The sequence below is a fragment of the Dermacentor albipictus genome, chromosome 8 (genome assembly GCF_038994185.2).
Source record: "Dermacentor albipictus isolate Rhodes 1998 colony chromosome 8, USDA_Dalb.pri_finalv2, whole genome shotgun sequence".
In the NCBI taxonomy this organism is placed as follows: Eukaryota; Metazoa; Arthropoda; class Arachnida; order Ixodida; family Ixodidae; genus Dermacentor; species Dermacentor albipictus.
The window spans coordinates 117,857,316-117,876,827 of NC_091828.1; the positions used below are offsets into that span (position 1 = coordinate 117,857,316).

Here is a 19,512-nt window from a genome sequence, read left to right on the forward strand (position 1 = left end):
GTATCGACAGCACTGATGAAATACGAAGCGCAAGTGACGCGGGAAGCAGCTTGCTCATTTTACACCCTCATGACGTGGCACATGACGTGGATCGATCTTTTTATTGCATTGTGGCCATTTTTAAAAGGTACCTAATGCCTTCGTAGAAGTATCCTGTATAGTGTGCTTCAAAGCACTCCTTTGATAAATTTTCTAGGCAAGGCATCAATTTCACTCCACTTGACTAATTATACAGATGACTGGGCTTGATTAGATCGCTCGCGTTTACTACGTCATTGTACTCACCTTTAATTCTTACGAAGTGCCCCAATGTCAGCCATCTGCTATTAGGATCTTACGTTTTCTGTTCTTCCTTCTAAGTGGACTGTTTGTAGTGTTCCTACGTCTCTGTAGTTCTCGGCAGTATTTTGCTAAATGGGTGTATCACCCATTAACACAAGGCTTCGTATTAATTAGTCGACTAGAGGAGCGTATCTTTACCGCAAACTATCATAATATTGGAAATTAAGAACGTGATCTTGAGCATGCAAGGCACACACATGCCAGAAGAGCGTAGCTTTGCTTGCGCGTCGTGTGCAGGGGCTATGCGTATTATGCAGGTAAATAAACGACGTCGTTTTCGGCCGTGCTAAAAAAACATTTATTCTTTGCACATGTTGTGCTGAGCAGGGCTGCAGACTGAAGTACGTTGCCCAGTTCTGCATTGGTGCAGGTATTTCGATCCACCATGAATGGTACTGCTTTAGCGTCCCTTTCCATCTGCAAAATGAGTTCAGCAAACTGTAATATTTCATCCCTAGATACTACACAACTCAGCATATACTAAATACCTTTTCTACAACATCAAAGATGCGACTGGAACTTTTCAGCGTGAAATAAGTCACATCGCTCTTTCGTAAAATAGTTCACGCAATGCACAACGAACATGCTATGTTTTTCTCATTATGCAAACAATTGCGCACTACACAACTGCTGATCATTACGAAATTAGTGAAGGCCAAAGCCTACATCGGCAAAAACACACATGCAGAAGAATGGGAGTGTTCATGGAAAACGCAAAGCGAACTGTGAGAGTGTTACTGAGTTTTCTAGTCAATCATGATTATTCAGTTGCAAATCTTGCACTGTTACAACGAGAAAAGTAACTAAATCCAGAAAGGAGCCAAAAAAGGCAGGCGCTGGCACAGAGCGTAAGTTTCCCTGCCAAATTGCGCTGACATCATAGACTCTTACACTCACCTTGAAAACTATATTTGTTTAGCTATAAAAAAAGAAAGTATACCACTTTATTTTCATTGAAACAAATTGTCAACCTTTGAAGTTTGAACAAGGTTTCTTCGGCCAAAATGACTAAAATAGGAGTAAACTAGAATAAAAGGAGCCGAGGGTCCCAACTTTTATTATCGATATCACAACGAGCCAACAAAAAAGAAGATAAATAATAGAAATGAAAGTAGTTTAAAATTATTCTGGCCACCAGTGGGATGCGAACCCACGTTTTCGCATTACACGTGTGGTGCTCTTGTCAAATGAGGTGCCGCTGCTCCGTTTTGCCATCCACTATCTGGGGTATTTATGTTTCACTACTAGAACTAACCCAGGGAGTTTAGCTAGCACCGAGGGTCCCGAATGCCTAGCATCACAAGGGTCCAGAATCCGGCAAAATTTGTGCCTTCAGGGAGCATTTGTGTGCTTATTGACCAATTGCCGGTAGCGAAAGTAGGTCACTCACTCGCTATGCCTGCGTCAGATATAATGTTCCACAACCGCCGCCAAGGTTTGCGAGTGGTGGCGCTGGCTAACTCACCCACGGTAAGTTCTATTAGTAAAACATAAATATACTAGAAAGTGGATGGGAAAACTGCCTTGCGGTAGCTTATATGATAAGACGATTTCACGCGTGAGGCGAAGATGTGGCTTAGTATACCACCTGCAGCCAGTTGTTTTTTGTTGTTTTTTCCTCCACCTTCATTTGCATTGATTTATCATTTTTAACTCAATTATTAAGTAGAAGTAATTTCCTTTATTTTGTCCATGGTGCGTTTGTTTGTAGGCCTCTTATATGTAAAATAGGAGAAAGCATGTACGCGGCATCCCTGTGACTATCAGTGTGGAGTACCTACGACGTGTCTGAACAAAAATGCAGCTTATGTGTCATGCTCATGAGTGAAAATTGCGCCTTATTTGGACATATGATTGACAGAATTGTTACAAAAATACTAGCCCTGGCCGTCGAAACTGGCTAAATGTTGTTGTTTATCGTCCATGCAATACAAAAGGAAATTTCTCTACTGACTTGGTTCCATATAAATAAGTAAAGATAGATAGCTTCTATTGTCAGAACAATGTCTAATACTAGTATTTAGGGTTCGGAAACACAGCGTGGGTGAAGAGCCACGGTCACTTTTTTGCCGTGTTTCTTTTAAATTGCTGTATTCCCAATTATTAGACCTATCATTGCTTGGCGTCTGTCTGTCAAGCCAGCGTATAAACAATTACCAACGTGAAATCACTCACAAATGCAAACCAAACACTGTCAAGGGAAGGGAAATGGGAAGTAGCCCTGCTTGTCGACTTCACGACAAGGAGTGACAACTCCCAAATGGGGAATCATTTCTTTTCTCTGGGAAACATATCAGCGTGCCCCTAATTTTGTTCACTGTAATATATACTAAAATTATTCTGCCAGAAGACTGCTCTCATTGCAGATTATTTGCCGTCCCTATAACACAAGCGAAAATAGCAATTGGAAAACTGCAAACGCTTGAAAGTTTATTGTGTTGCTGATAGAAAAGCCATCACCACAGTAAAAAATGTTTAGTGAAGCCTATAACAAGAAGCTAAAAGTAGGGCACTAAAAAGCCGCGCATCTACACTGCTCTCCCACAAACGATGACGACATGAACAAATATAACAATCATAATCATCTTGGTAATTCAGGCAGGGTTCAACACTGCAAGTCACAAAGAAGTGCTCACCATCATTTTACAGATCAGTAAGGTGGTCGGTCACAGGGAAGGATCTCAAAAATTTTAGGCGCAAAAAACTTACGAATGTGGAGAATACAAGCATCACGTTACCACGCTGAGCACCTCACTGGTCTGTGTCCTCAGTCCGTTTAATCATGTTTAGTAACGACAGCCTAGAACACGGTGTTCTAACACGCCCAAGCATGACGCGTTTGGGCGTGCAGCATCGCTGGCTGTTTCAATGCTAAAAATTTAAGTCCACGTTCATTTCGAAACAGGTTCTGCCACAAGCTTTTGTCAAAACAGGAAGGGTGCCTTTTTCAAGATGTCGTTGAAAACACTAAAAGCATCGATGATTCCACGGCTCGCATTTTGCTGGTAGTAGGCGAGTTAACAGGATAGAAGAGGGACTGGAGCGTGGGGAATTGTTATTTATTATTTTAGCTAAAAAAATCTGGGTTCTACGCTTTCAGCATACTGAACGGCGCGCAAATCTCATGTCTAGTGAAACCAGGAGGAATGATGTACTGTCGGGTATCACTTGTTGATTTCTCTTTAAAGGTAATACGGTAATTATACTGCGACCATGTTTGTATGTTATTAGAAGCGGCAGAAATGCCATGATAAAAAACGCGATTTCAAAATTTATTGAGGAAAACTGGGTCACATAGTAGCCAAAAGACTGGAAGCTCTCGGTCACGCCAGAGTTTGTCCCTGGACTGATGTTAGGATAAGTAGCCGTGTAGCAAATTTCTTTGCGCCGTGAGCACCTGTCAGGGTTTTGTTAGCGTTGACCCTGTGAAAAAATACAGCAAAATTGCTGGAGTCGAGAGAATTATGGAGTAATATGCTGAAAAGTTTCTGGCATATACATAATCTAAAATTCAGTTTTCGTAATTATGCATAACAAATGGACATATATTGCGCAGAGCAACAAGAAATCAGAAAGCACAGCAGTACAATATTATTTCTTGGCAACGCAGAAGTTGCTTCAGTACGGTTTGTGAGAGTACTCATTGCAAAGCATTACGTGGCTTATTTCGGGGACTTAGCCCCGTATTCAGAAAGGCATCTTCACTGAAATTCCTCGCTTAAGTTGATGGCAATGAAACCTGACGTGAATGCACCAAAAGAAACGCAATTAGCGCCTTGGGCGCGTTCCCTCGAGGCGCCTTTTGTAACAAGTCAAGCATGAGCTTGAAGATGCATTTCTGAATGTGGAGGTTAGAGGTACGTCCATATCTGACATCATTTCAGTACTCTTAAATAAAAAAAAAATCTGTGCGTATTGGTGTCATTGAACCTGTGCCTCCGAGCAAATCACAAGGATTTTCTAACCATTATCGCCACAACGACACGCATACCTTCACGCACATGTCACGATCATGCGCATTCGGAGTCGTAGTTCTGCTTGCAAGCTAACTACTTGTTCAGCTTCTTCGAACGCAGGGAGGGGCGATTATTGTTACTCGACCAAGACATTGGAGCTCCAACACTGTTGCACCTGGCGGGAACGCCACCGCTGCTATCCGAATCACCTTATTAATCTTTTACGAGGCAAGCTTATTAATAACAAGCAAATTTTTAATTTCACCTTGGCACTTCGTTTGTCAGGCCCCCTATTCCTTTCTTTGTGTCCTGTTAATTCCAAATACTATTGCCTACTTTAAGTACGAGGGGCCCGCTTCGTAAACATGCTGACCGCCCAGCGTACCGCCCGTGCCCAGTGCTTCTCCACTCGCCCGGTGGGCCCGCTGTCCTGTAAACCCACTGAGCTGTAGCTCTCTATGGCTATGCCGCAGGCATGTCATGCACTTTATTCGCAGAAACACTGCGAAAAATTCGACCAAGCACCGCGGGCTGATCTGAAGGCCCTGCTATGGGTTCAGTTATTACGCTCAAGGTCCCGAGATTTGTTGCGGGCGTGAGTGCAAGCGTATCCGAGGATTCTAGAGCTTGAGGTGCGCTGTCCTCCCGCGTGCAGAGCGCTGTAGGTTAGATGATCTAATACAGGTTTCCAATGCGTGGCACAGTTGAAACCCTGGAGAGAGCGACAGCACGTTCGCCCGTCCCGCTGCCGGCGTTGCTTATCACGCTTGCGTGTGACAAATGAATACTTAGAGTCATCGAGTTACCTCAGTTCGAGTTTGTCTCCGAGCACATCGCACCACACTTGTTTAGTAAGCGAACGCTTGCAGCAACCTACCATGCCCACAAATCAGCGTCGTTACTTCGAGAAAACTTCTATTTCTTTGCTTTGCACTCATTTCATCGCCTGCAAGGTGAAACAGCGAATTTTGTGCAATGTAAAGGGAGACTATAGCTTCTCTGTATAAGCAGATCTCAAAATATGTGTTGCTGATCTAACGTTTATTGATTTTTTCTGGCGTGTTTCGCAGCATAGAAATCATATGGGATTGAATGTAACAAAACATAGAGGAAGACAGAATGGTGTGTCGAATCTAAAAGTCGGACGATGTGTTGTCGAATATCTCGTTTATCTCACCAGTCAAAAATAATTGAAGCTTTGTCCCAATGAGAACGCTAGGCTTACTTGCTTTGCATTTAAATTGCTGCCATTTACATAATCATTCTTTAGCTCAATAAACGGGACACAGAAAAGGGGCACACGACACAAGCGCCGACTTCAAAGAAGTGTGTTTATTGCGCGAGCGCAGAATATATAGGCAGTGAAGTAACAGCAAAAACATATATGCCGTGAAAACATGAAAAGAATGACTCGAGATGGCAGGTGGGCGAATATTCGTTAAATTTGCAAATACGTGATTTCGTTGTCTAATAACTGGATGGATGGTGAACTAATGCATGAAGGACATCGTTGGATGGTGGCAAATGCTTTGATAATTTCACGCGTCGCTGGTCAGCATGCTTTTGGATGACAGTGACTTTTCTAAAACAGGGAATGCATCTACAAGACCTGCAATGCAGAGGAAGATTGCTGCTGTATTTTTGTTTTATGTTGTTAGCGTGCTCCCGGTGGCGATCATTGAGGTAGCGGCCCCTTTGTCCCATGTAGGAGTGCCCGCACTTGGGGGAATTTCATCAACGACTCTTGTGATGCACCCCGCAGGGGCGTCTGCGTAAGCAGGCGTTTGGTGTGTTGCGACACCACGTATCCGAGCACATGACGGTTGGACCCTCCCGCGTGTAGCCGTGTGCGGCTTAGCCGTGTCCGAGGAAAGGGGGATCCTGGGAGTTGAGCCGATGCCGGGTGTTCGGACCTTTAAGGCCCCCCGGCGGAGGCAACACACCTCTTTGGCCTGTACTTCACGTAGGCGGCACCCCCGGATTGACCCACCCGGGGGAAATTGGCAGTCACCTCTTCCTGTCCCTCCCTCCTCAAACCTTCGTCGTTATCAGTCACTTTTTGATCATTCCTGTCTTCTTCTCTCTTCCATTTATTTCCTTTCTCCACGGCGGTAAGGGTTAACCTTGTGTGGCTATCCTACCTTGGGTAGCGCCGCGTCCCCTTGTTGGGCTCCGTGGTGGGCGGTCGGCGCTGTTGCCGAACATACACATTTTCCTATGGCAGTTCAAGCCTCTGTTGTTTATGATCGGCGTCTGAAAAGATGCCGCACCGAAGTACCATTCCAGTTCTCTTTTCGGAGCAATGCTCCATCATTTCCCAAGCTCTATCTACTGCACAGCGAAAACAACGTACCAGTGAGAAAGCTCTCTCCATTCCTAGTGGCCAAGTGTCTAAAAGAAAAATCGCACCTACATACAAAGCCTCAAAAATGTCTAGCGGGTACCTCCTCCTAGAACTAAATGACAAAGATCAAGCGCGAAAGCTCACAGAACTTACCAGAATTGGTAGCGCAACAGTGATAATTTCACCGCACAGAAGGCCAAATACGAGCTGGGGTGTGATATCAGAGGAAGACTTTATTGGCTTGAGCGACGAAGAACTGCTGGAAGGCTTCCAGGAACAAAATGTTACCAAAGGTCAAAGAATTGTCATGCGCAGGAACGACCAAGAAATCATCACAAAACATGTTATACTTACCTTCGGAACAAGTGCAATGCCTGCCTTGCTGGATGCAGGTTATGTGAAGGTAAATGTTAGACCATATATGCCGAACCCAAGACGATCTTTCAAATGTGAAAGGTTCGGACATGCTTCGCATGCATGTCGAGGATGAACAACTTGTGCTAAGTGCAGCTCCAACGATCACCAAACTGACGATTGTACCTCTTCCCCACTTTGTGCTAACTGCAAGGGAGACCATCCCACTTACTCGCGGTCTTGCCCTTGCTGGATAAAGAAAAAAAAGTAACTGCACTAACTGTTAAAGAAAAAATCTCATTTTTTGAAGCCAGAAAGCGACTATCGTACCTTTCGCGACGCAGCTATGCCGACGTGACGAAGGTGGCGGCATTGTCACAGAGGCCTGAGGAGTCCTGCGTGCCCACGCACAGTGGTCCCATAGTGACGCTGCTCGCCCCCGTGGTGGAAGCAGCCAGTGCTGTCCCATCATCTGCAGAGGCCCTGAAGACATCAGTCCCGCAGGGCGCTAAGGTCAAGCGAACTTCAAGGCCCGGTACACGTGTCTCCGTGCCAAACTCTCGTTCCTCCAGCGCCTCAATGAGAGCAATGGAGGTCGTAACCAAAACCCCGGTGTCATCGACACCGTAGGACAAGCGCTCTCAAGCGCGGTAAGAGGGACAAAATCCCAATAACCACCCAAAATAAGAAGGCGATAACCTAAGGGTTATCCCTCCATTGTATCTCCCTTCTTCAGATCCATGTTACCTAACATCTTTCTTATCTCCCATTCACTCGTTAATATCTATTCACTCGTTATTTTCTACCTTTCAAGTTTATAATGACTTTTATGACCCATTAGAATTGTAGAGGTCTCCAACATAACTTAGGTGACAGAAAAGACCTGTTATTAAACTGCCCTCCCGTGGCATTAGGCTCACAGGAAACAAACCTATGTGAAAAATACAAAAATATTTTAAAACGTTTCACAGTTGTACGTCGATACCGTACGCAGACGAACCGGCTGTCAGGTGGTGTAGCTATTGTTCTGCAGGGTCGTATTGTAGCCAGAGAAGTTCCTATTACTAGTCAGATAGAAGCTGTTGTTGTCACCGTTTTAGCTCATAAAGCCATCACCATTTGTTCAGTATACATTCCGCCGCATTCACATTTTACCGTAAGAGACCTAGAGTTAATTTTAAACCAGCTAACTGAACCATATTTAATAGGCGGTGATATTAATTCGCATAACACTTTATGAGGCAGTAAAACTACTGACAGCAGGGGTCAAACGCTTGAAGATTTTGTTCCAACAAATGACATATGTGTTTTAAACACTGGTGCGGCAACTTACTACTCCCCAAGCACACGAGCTATGAGTTGCCTAGATCTGGCACTGTGCTCTCCATCGCTCTTTGGCGATTTTCAACTGAATGTTATTGACCTCCCCTAAGGTAGTGACCATATGCCTGCTATTATTAAAAGAACATCTCCTTTTGCTACCATTTCATTAAGACCACACTGTTGGAAACTCCGTCTAGCAGACTGGCCTCTCTTTACTGAAGAGGCCACTCTGGATAAAATAACAGAAGAGTTAACTATGCACGAAATGAATGATAAGCTCACCGCCTGCATACTCGCTGCACCAGAGTATACAATCCCACAATCCTCTGGCTTCCTAAGAAAAAACCTGAAACCCTGGTGGACGAAGGAATGTACGCAAACAAGAAAACTACAAAACAAGGCGTGGGGTATTTTTCGGCGATACCTTACGCAAAAAAATCTACTCTCTTTCAAGAAATCAAAAGCGAAAGCCAAGTACACGCGCAGACAAGCCGAAAGACAGTCTTCGAAAAATTATGTCTTGTCTATAAATAGCTCAATAACATTCAAACGAATGTGGGATCAGGTTCGTATGTTTAGAGGTGACTACGCTTCTTACACTATCCCCATACTATCACCTCCAGACATGCAAACAAGTATAGAAGAACAAGCAGGCATATTAGGTCAACATTTCCATGATATATCAAGCTCAGAGAACTACTCTGCTACATTTGTAAAACATAAGCAGTTAGCAGGAAAACTAAAGCTTCCGACCACAGGAAGTTCAGAAAGACTGTATATTTCCGCTTTAACACTTCCAGAAATCAACAGAATACTTACTACTTGCAAAAAACAGCACCCGCTCCGGACAGAGTACATTACGCAATGCTCGCTCATCTATCTCCTAATGCAGTTGAAACCTTGCTTCGTTTTTTTTAAAATATAATCTTGGAAACGGGAAAAATGCCGAAAAGTAGAATAAAGCCATCAATATCCTATTCTTGAAAGCTGGAAAACATCCCACAACAGCAACCAGTTATAGACCCATAGCACTCACAAGTTGTCTTGCAAAATCCTATGGAGCCATCATCAACATAAGATTGACATACGTCCTTGAAGCAGAGAACCTGCTAGATAACTACCAGTGTGGGTACAAGAAAGGTTGCTCTAAAACAACTCACCTAGTTAGGCTAGAACACGAGATACGTGCGGCCTTTCTACACAAGCAATATTGTCTCACTGTTTTCTTTGACTTAGAAAAGGCGTACGACACAACATGGAGGCTTGGTATTTTAGGTGACTTAGCGGATCTAGGGATCCGCGGTGGAATGCTTAAATGTCTAGCCTATTTCATGTCTGACCGAACATTCCAAGTGCGTTTAGGAACGGTGCTGTCCCGCGTATTTATTCAGAGAAACGGTGTGCCACAAGGATGCGTATTCAGCACAACATTATTTGTGGTGAAAATGAACTCGGTCAATAAGGTAATTCCATCTTCTGTAATGCATTCATTATATGTGAATGATCTGCAAATTGCGTGTCGTGCATTGAACCTGACATCCTGCGAAAGGCAAATTCAAATTACATTAAGCAAACTAATGCAGCGGGCGTCTGAAAACGGTTTTCGCTTGTCAACTGAAAAAACTATTGGTGTTGTCTTTTCACAAAAAAGAGACCTACAGCCAGATCCCATGCTTAAGCTACAAGAATCCACATTACCGGCAAAACAAGAACACAAGTTTCTGGGTGTTATATTTGATAAAAGTGCTGGGGCTCTGACCGTAAATGCCTGCGATGTATCTACCGCACTTTGGTGCGTAGCATATTAGACTACGGCAGCATCATATGTGGCTCAGCCAGACTATCTTACGTCCGACGACTTGACCCAGTTCATAACATTGGACTACGACTGGCAATTGGTGCTTACAGAAGATCGCCTGTGCAGAGCTTATATGTTGACTGTAATGAACCCCCTTTACCGCAGCGCAGAGTACTACTAACTTTTTCTTACATATCAGAATTCAGTCCTCACCACAACACATATGCCTCAACAATGTCACGCAGTGTAATGCACGCTTACGCTATACAAACAAACCGAACATGATTAGGCCGCTTGTCCTGCGATATGAGCAATATGTTCGGGATTATGACATTGCTCGCGAAGTCCTCCAGGATGCCAGAAAGCCACAGCGTTTGGCCCCGTGGTACGATTTTGAACCGTTATGTGACTGGACATTGACACATTTAAAGAAGAAATACACCCCTCACGAACATATTATAAAAGAATTTCGAAATACCAAAATTACATGGAATTTCACACCGATGGCTCTAAAGTGAAAAAAAACACGTGGGTATGGGGGCCGTAACACAACATTGGGAAATAAGTATTCGATTACCACAACATGCCTCTGTCTATATAGCCGAAGTCTACGCAATATGGACTGTAGTTAAAAAGAGCGTTGCTGACCAACACGAAAACGCAGTAATATACACTGATTCATTAAGCACACTGAAGGCTCTACACGCGAAATCTGAATGTGAACCCCTGATAGGGAATATTTTAAACATGCTAACGTTAAACAAATACGGCCAGTCAATTAGGTTTTGCTGGGTACCAAGCCATGTTGGTATGCCGGGTAAAGAAGTAGCGAATATGTGTGCGTCAAAGGCAGCGCGCAAATACATAAGAAACACGGCGCTTGCATATCGGGATAGTATCACGGCGATTAGGAAAGCCTTGACGTCAAAATCGCAACAGGAATGGGACCATTGCTTAAGCAACAAGCTGCATTTTACTAAACCCGTAATTGGTGAGTGGAAGTCGTGCACTCACCAGCAACGGTTCTACGAGATGATCCTGTGTCGACTCCGGATTGGACACTCACATTTAACAAACAACTTTCTCCTCCGAAAAGAAAACCCGCCTACTTGTGAAAAATGCAATCAGTAGTTCATACCCTTATAACATGTCCACAGTTTGATACACAGCAATGGAAGCTTTTACACAACCTATATAATTTACATATACCTTTACACCCTGCCCTATTACTGGCAGATGACCCGCTAGTGCCATTTAATAACCTGTTCCACTTTTTAGAAAAAACTGGTTATTTATGCGAACTATAATGGAAGGCAGGTTTGCCTTCTCTAACCTTGCCTTTCCTTTTGTCTTGTGACTGGAGCAGCATGGCCTTAGTTGCCTTAGTGCCATTAAACCCCAACTAACCAACCAACCAACTTGTGATGCAGTTGGTGAGGGGCTCCTGATTTTACTTGTCGCACCCTTTTTTGTGGGGGTTGTCTTGGTTAACCCTTCTGCATAGGGCGTTAAGCTTTCTTGGGGCTGAAAAAACAACCGAAACACCCACAATTCCCACGGCCTTCTTCCATCTATGGGAGTCCCCGAGCACATGGGGAATGAGAGCCATTTTTGAAGTATTTATATTCGTTTTGCGTGTCTTCTTTCTTTGGTGCATTTCAGCTGTCTTCCGCTAGCTTGTACCAGGAGGACGCTCGGAAAACCAGTCCGCAAAAGCCGATGTACCTCACCTCCAAAGACTATTTCGTGTACGCACGACTTTTGCAGTGTATTACGGAAGGCAGCTTTTGCGATTCCCCTTTTCAATAAACTTGCAAGAGCCGACGAAAAGGCAATATTGAGCCGGCTACGGCGCTCAATATTGCTGGCACTGCGCACATTTAAAACACAGTAGCTTCGAGCCTGCTCCGTATGTTTCGCCATGCCCATCGTTCTCTGAATTTCGAAACCTCGTCGAGATATATAAACACTCCGAACACTGCCCTCTTCTTGACCGCCTTTCACCATCGCCTCGACAGTGCTCGCTTTCGCCGATGCGCCGTCATCCCTCTAGCCGGAAGGGGAAAAAATAATCGCCGCAGTTTCAGAGGCAGGAACTGCACGTCGCCCACAACAAGACCAAGGCCCTTCCCCGACTAATGTTATTGACGTACATGTGAAAGGTGTAGCTGCACTCGCCCTCGTCGACACTGGTGTCACGTTTTCAGTTATTGGTGCCACATTTTCCCGTTTGCTGCCAAAAGTTACGATGCCACTGTCAAATATATCACTTCGTACTACCAGCGCAGACTGCATCACGCACGGGGCTACTTGTAGTGCTCGCATTGGGATTAAGGGCCTCCTCTACATTGTCAAATAATTGGTGCTATAGACCTGCTGTCACAATTTTCTTTTTGGCAGGGAATTGCTTTCCACTAAATAGGGCCGTCATCGACTGTGTTCGTGCTGAAGTGTAATTTCAAACCCTTTGCAACGCCCCGCTTCTTGATGCTCGTGAAGCTGAAGATAAAACATTTGTTTCCGAAGACTTTCCGATTCCACCGCACTCATCTGCCCTTGCCGTGGTGACATGCAACATTGTTGCGGATGCAAGTGCACTGTTTACGCCGTGTGCCATTTTAGTTCGTCGCAAATGTTCCCCGCTGCGTTTTGCCCTTTTAGAAGTTGATGCAGGAGTCAGCAGACCACTCGTTTGAACCAATTATCATGTCCTCTCACTTTGCTTCGTGGAGTGTACGTTGGCCGCGTCCAGTGTGTCGACCCCGCTGCCGTCATTGACATGCCAACTGGTTCCATCGCCACTCATGAGGTCGCCGAAGTGGACTGTAAAGGCCAAGATATAGTCCGGCGTTCTCGGCGCGCCAGGCCGCGGCAAGCGAAGTCGGATACGCTGCGTTAGCGACGCCAGGGGTGCAAGAAATTTGCTTCCTCTAGAGTTCGGCGTGCGCGCGCAGCTCGGGGCTGGCGCCATCTGTGCGTCAGGGAGCGCAACTGCGCCGCGGCGAACAGCTGTTTACATGGCGCATGCGCGTCGTTCGGGTAGCGCGCGCGCTTCTCGTTCCGCGCGCTGTTTGTGCGCTAAAATGAAAACTTTTGCGGGATGGCGTTAACTTGTCCTGACAGCCAGAAAAAAAAAACATAAGGTTTTACGTGCGAAAACCACTTTCTTTCTGACCTGGGCTTCTTTAACGTGTACCTAAATCTAAGCACACGGGTGTTTTTCGCATTTCGCCCCCATCGAAATGCGGCCGCCGTGCCTGACAGCCAGAACATCGCACTCATATTGCTAGTACTACGGCTACGTCAAAAACGGAAGCGGACCATGTATGTACATGCGAAAGCTATTCGACAAGCGCCTTCAACTCGGCGACTACCACCAGCTAGTACAGGAGCTGCGAAATGCAGCTTACCTGTGGCGAGACCACACTGCTTTCGTATAGCTTCCCACGCGTTCTTCTTGCGCTCTGTGTCGCGGTGATCCATGCGTTTCACATCGTATACACATGGAATGTTGCAAATCGCTTCAAGCAGGCGTCCTCACTCGCGCTGTCATCCCACACGGATGTTCAAAAAACCACAGCCGCACTGTCAGTACGCGCACCGCAGGCCGCCATTCTGCCTTCTGCTCGCTGCCGCTGCAGCGCGCAGTGCATTCTGGTCTAGCGGCAGCCGCGTGAAATAGAACACGCTCTACGTCCGCGCCGGCGGCGCTGTGCTCGCCAAGCGCGTAAAACCCCTCAATCTCCCAAAGTAGCGCCATTCACTTCTCTCCTCCTCCGCTCGGCGCGGCCTCGACGGTGGCGCCGCCGGCAGTGGGCCTGCCGTAGCAGACGACGGCTAACACGCTACGGGAGGAAATCTGCGGAAAAGTTCGTTCGAGTCCTGCGGAGCAGTTTTTTCAATCTAGATCTTGCTTTGTCAGTCGGTAACTGGCCTTAAGAATGTCGTGTCGGATTTGCGGAAGAAATAGAGAAAAGCACCATTATTCAAGGCGTATTTAAGGCGTAAAGCGCGCGCACGTTGAAAGTTCGTGTTGCTGAAACACGACACAAGCACGCGGTGTGCTCAGACACGCGAGTAATTACCAGAGTTTCAGGTTTTGACAGCGCGAAAGTATGTGCACGTGGTTTCGTATATAGGTTAATTTACGTACCTGCAGGATGCTTTTGTTCGGCCGGCGCGTGAGAGATTCCGACTGTCTGCGGTCAGCAATGCCTGGCAGCAGGGCCGTTTCTGTTCCGCGCCTTTTACAGATGTACGTAGCTCATGCACAGGTTGTGGTGGCCATGAGCAACGTTTTCACACATAGGCGGTATAGATAATTTTAACAACTTACCAGCATATGAAATCGTTATTTATTTATTACAGTGCAAATGGTTAGAATTTGATAGAAAAGAAAGAAGGAACTTGATGGGACAACTGGAAAGAGGTTCAGAAAATAATTATCCCCCTCCCTCATTGGCACCAGCAACACTTTTGTTGAAGTGCTAATTTTATCTCTGTATACTACGTGCGTCTGTATTCTTTTGCGTTGTAAGTTTTCACAAGGATGCAGTGTTGCGTTAACTGGAACAGTCAAGGCACACAAGACAGAAGAAAAGTTGATTCTTGGGTTTTACATCCCAACACCACGATCTCATAAGGCACGCCATAATGGGGGCTCTGGATTAATTTTTTTTGCAGCTGGGGTTCTTTAACGCACCCCCAATGCACTGGACACGGGCCCGTTTTGACACGGGCGTCAAAAGAAGAGGTTGGAGGAGCCGTGTCACTTAACAAAGCCGCGCGTTCTTTGCCACTTGCTCGAAGTCAGCCCGCCCGATCTTGTGAATCCACACTTTTCTTCGTTTTGCGTTGCGCCCGGCGGATGGTAAAACAAAAAGCTTTTTGCCGTCACTGGGTCTGTTGTGGCAACCGTAGGCGCAGCAGCACGGCATCGCAATTAAGCACTCGGCCCTAACACATTGTGTAAAACTACCGCGCTCCTTCAAACCGCCTGCCGTACTTCGTCGCGGAGGCCCAAAAATGGGGGTCGCAGGCCCAAGATTGGGGGTCGCAGCGCGCTGGAAAGAAAAGATATACAAAAGCGCGGCGCCTGCTCTGCGCCGGAAAGAAAAAAATATACAAAAGCGCGGGGCCCGCTTTCACGTGACACAGATTGGCCAATGGGGGAGCGGAGGAGGCTGGGGCGACAGGAGGAGTGGAGGAGGAAGCGCCTGGGTGAGCGGGGTGGCGGAATGTTCTAAGAATGGCGCTACTTTTGGAAAATTGAGGGGCTTTACAAGCGCGCCTAAGCACGCCGGGTACGCCGGGACGCCGGACTGTAGAGTGCGCGCTTTTCACCGACGTCGCTTAACCGCGCCGTTACGCCGGACTATATCTTGCCCTTAACACGCGCATGAGCTTACTTAGCCCGTTGCTCTAGATAGCTCCATTGCCGACACGTTGACTGTTTCCCAATGCGCCGAGCTTCTACGCATTCTCGAAAAGTTATGTTCTTTTAACCACTCGCAAGTTCCCTTACGCCGCACCAGTGCGCCACTGCGACAGACCACGTCACGTATCCGCGATAGAGCGTTGTGTTTTCGACTACCTAGTCGCTGACATGCTTAATCATGGTGTCATTTAGCCTTCAAATAACCCCTGGGCATCTACAGTGGTTCTTGATAAGAAGAAGGATGGATCGATTCGATTCTGTGTCAAATACCATCGCCTTAACAAAATTACTCGTAAAGATGTTTACCTACCGCCAAGAATTTACGATGCCCTTGAGTGCCTCCTAGGCACGGAGTTTTTCCTTACCGATTTGCGCAGCGACTATTGGCAAGTCCCCGTGGCAGCAGAACACCAACCTAGTATGGCCTTTGTAACACCGGATGGCCCAAATGAACTTCCTAACAGGCCTTTTGGGCTTTGCAGCATTACCGCAACATTTGAGCGTAGGATGCATGGACAACCTTTAGCGTGGTCTCAAGTTGAAAGCGAGCCTCTGCTACTAATATGATGTGGCTATTTTTCCGCCCGATTATTCCACCAATCTCTGTAGGCTAAAGAAAGTGTTACAATGCCTAACTGACGCTGGCCTAGAGCTCAACTTGAAGAAGAGCCGATTTCGCACCAGTGAGCTCCCCATCCTTGCCCATGTAGAATTTAAAGGAAGCATTCTTCCTAACGCCGCCAAGCTCCGTGCAGTTGCTGATTTTCCCAAACCTTGCTCCGTAACATAGCTCTGGAGCTTCCTTGGCCTCTGTTCTTACTTTCGCGGCTTCATACGGAATTTGCGTCTGTTACCTCGACGTCATTCCTTTTTCATTTTATTATATATTTAATCTCGTCATATACACGTCATTATGCCACCGTGGTTAGGACATCGCTCTCGTTGCGCGATTGATTTATGCCATATCATTTTGGAATGGTTGATAACTTTGGGCATTTAGTGCATGCTTATTTCCGTCATGTGTACACGTTTTGATTTGGTTACTTTACTCCCTAGAATGCAACTATGGAATTATTGCATTTTTTTCTTTGTATTAGTTGTTTCATTCTTGTTTTTAGCATAGTTCTCAACTTTCCGCCTGAGGTACTCCCAAGTGTCGTTAAAAATAACGGTTTGATTGATTGATTGATTGATCATCAGGCAGAAGCTATCGTGATTAATTTCTTATACCATCACCGTCGTGCCCTCATGGTCATGCAATCATCATCGTCATTCCAGCTTCCTCTTCCCGCTGCCGTCATACTGTCTACGACACGCGGAACCCATATGCACATTGTCCCCGTCTTGTAGTCGTCACGCTGCCGTTTTTACCTTGATCATCATTTAGAAATATTAATGTCGTTGTCATGTTGTCGTCATCATACGGTGTTCGTTGTTCCTTTGACGTCATTCGATTGTCGTCGCCATTATGCTCATGGGCGACCTTGGCAAGTGGGTGCCATAATAATGTGGGCCAATCCCGGAAAATATCTGATGCAACCAAGACAATGCTAGCCCCTGATTGCCCACTAAGGATGGTAAATAAAGATGGCTTCAGAAGTACGATGATACTAATTGCAATACAATTGACAGTCATCGTGAGTTGAGTTATGCTGTAACGTTTTTTAGCACTTTGGCCATCTGAAAATTACAAAAGTCAGGACCATGCACCTGTGATGGCGCCATTTTTTAAAAATATTTCAAGCATTTTAAAGAATAATGTTTAGTTGGAAGTGGGAAAGTGTGATATGCTAGCATCGTACCAGCCACGCTATCTCAGCTTCGAGTGTTGTTGGGCGAGAACGCATGCTTTCTAAAGTAGATGGGCGATATCACTCAAATGACTAAGCACATAACCCACGTTGCCGACATTGGCACCCCTTTCGCTGTACCAAACAGATTCCCGGCACTGCTCGAAACGCGCGTGCGGCCTCCACATTTAGGAGCCGAAGAAGCCCCACCATCTATTGTACTTGAAACGATAAGCAGATAAGGTGACCGAACATCGCGGCATCGCAGCTCCCAATACGAGAACGAAGAATATACGAAGCTTCTGTCATCACCCTTATCATCAGCCTATTTTATGTCTACTGCCGGATGAAGGCCTCTCTCTGAGAGCTCCAATTACCCCTGTGCTGCAACAACCGATTCCAGCTAGCACTCGCAAATTTACTAATTTCATCGCACCACCTAGTCTTCTGCCATCCTCGACTGCACTTCCCTCCTCTTGGCACACATTCTGTAACTCTAGTGGTCCACCAGTTATATAACCTATGCATTACATGACCTGCCCAGCTACATTTTTTTCTCCTAATGTAAATGAGAATATCAGCAATACCCGTTCGCTCTCTGATTAAAAGTAATTTTCAAATAAAATGTCTGCCCCTTCGTAAACATGCCGTTGGTGCTAGCGACCAATACGTGACGGAGGATACAAAGTGATTAGTCGCTAATTAAGAAAAATTTGCTATTTACCTTAACATTTTTGTTTGAACGGGCTGATCGTAAATAGGCGAAATTTAATTGAGCTGTACGTATAATTCGTACCAAATTATGGGCATGCAGAAAGGATTTAACAAGAGCGGACACTGCTATAGAGCCCAGCGGCTGAATTGACTGCAGCGCACTAAGCCGCCTGCGTTAAAGGGACCCTGAAACGATTTCGACGATTTTGTACAAACGTGCTGAGTCGTTGAGTAGGTCCTTCTGATCAATAATTGAGGCATCTAAGTGCTCCGCGTAAAGAGTGTATTTTATTATTAGGTTTTAAAAATGTACGTCGCTGCTGATCGCAGCACACTTCTCGGTGGAATTTTCAGCCGCCCCTACCCATATGACGTAAATCATCCAATTGGTGTCAGTAGGGCGAGCTCGTAATAGTTGAAATGTTGGTTAATTTTTTTTTATAAAAGGAATGTAACCGAAAGAGAATGCACATGAACAATGTCTCACTAATTTAAGGAATTCCTGCACGCAGCAACTGTCATCTTCTTGTGTTACAATGTGCTCCGTGTTGACGAGAACACCAGGGTCAGTGTTGGTTTTGATCTTTCTTTTTGCGAACACCATGGTTCGCTCTTGTTACATTGCGGACTGCAAACGTAGCGACTGCCAATATGTGAAGCTGCGACATCGTGTCCCTCTGCAAGGAAGCAGACGAGTGGAGTGGCTGCAGCGCATCGTGCTCGGTATCCGATGGGTGCCAGCGTTTGCGTATTTGCAGCCGTCACTTTACTGCGGAGGATTACTACCACAATAGTGTTTACGGTGTCCGGTATTCGGGTAAATGGAAGTGCAAGTTGACTGGGCCTGGGAGTTTCATGGGATGAGCGGAGGCGCAAACATGAGCGGTCTGCACGGTGCAGCCACCTGGTGGCACAGAGCTCATCCACACACAGCAGCAGTAACGGAATGTATTCTTCTGTGCTGCTGGTGTAAATTTTTCGCAGGAATGTAAGTGTTAACACGTTGTTTTTATAAATGTTTAAAATGTTTTACGCTTGGTTTGAGCAATATTAGTTCTTCGGACTGTTAAGCTCTGCGCCAGTGGGTGGCTCGACCCTGGAGACCGATCAGGCAGCTCACGTACGTCTGCGCTAAAGTTCCTTTATCAGCTCGAGCTTATGCCTCCACCGTTCCGTCGAAACGCCCAGTTCGCCTGTGGTTACCCGAATACCATACACGTTCGACGCTGCAACAGAATGCTCGCAATGCACGTTGCTTCGATAGCTCTCTCTTGGGGTCGACTGCCAAGCAGCTAGCGGAGTGTTTGGAGAGGCTTCTTGCGCTCACTTATGGAGAACCGGAAGGTGGCGACACGACGGGTCATTATGACGCAGAGCCAGTGAAGATGGAGCTCAGCCCTGATGACTTGGTGAACGAGTCGGGGGGGAAGTGCATGACTATGGAGGAGGGTAAC

General features: G+C 46.0%; 1 long non-coding RNA gene across 3 annotated transcripts; it reads right to left on the reverse strand.

Moving 5' to 3' along the window:
- Positions 1 to 623: 623 nt before the first annotated feature.
- Positions 624 to 13,736, reverse strand: LOC135910289 (uncharacterized). 3 transcript variants are annotated; one of them, XR_011507766.1, is made up of 4 exons: positions 13,528 to 13,736; positions 7,327 to 7,479; positions 6,997 to 7,203; positions 624 to 759 (listed from the first exon to the last, which is right to left on the reverse strand). It is a non-coding gene; the product is annotated as an uncharacterized lncRNA (long non-coding RNA). The 3 variants fall into 3 exon arrangements; XR_011507767.1 differs by lacking the exon at positions 6,997 to 7,203; XR_011507765.1 differs by lacking the exon at positions 624 to 759 and having other exon boundaries at positions 6,688 to 7,203.
- Between the last annotated feature and the right edge of the window lie 5,776 nt (positions 13,737 to 19,512).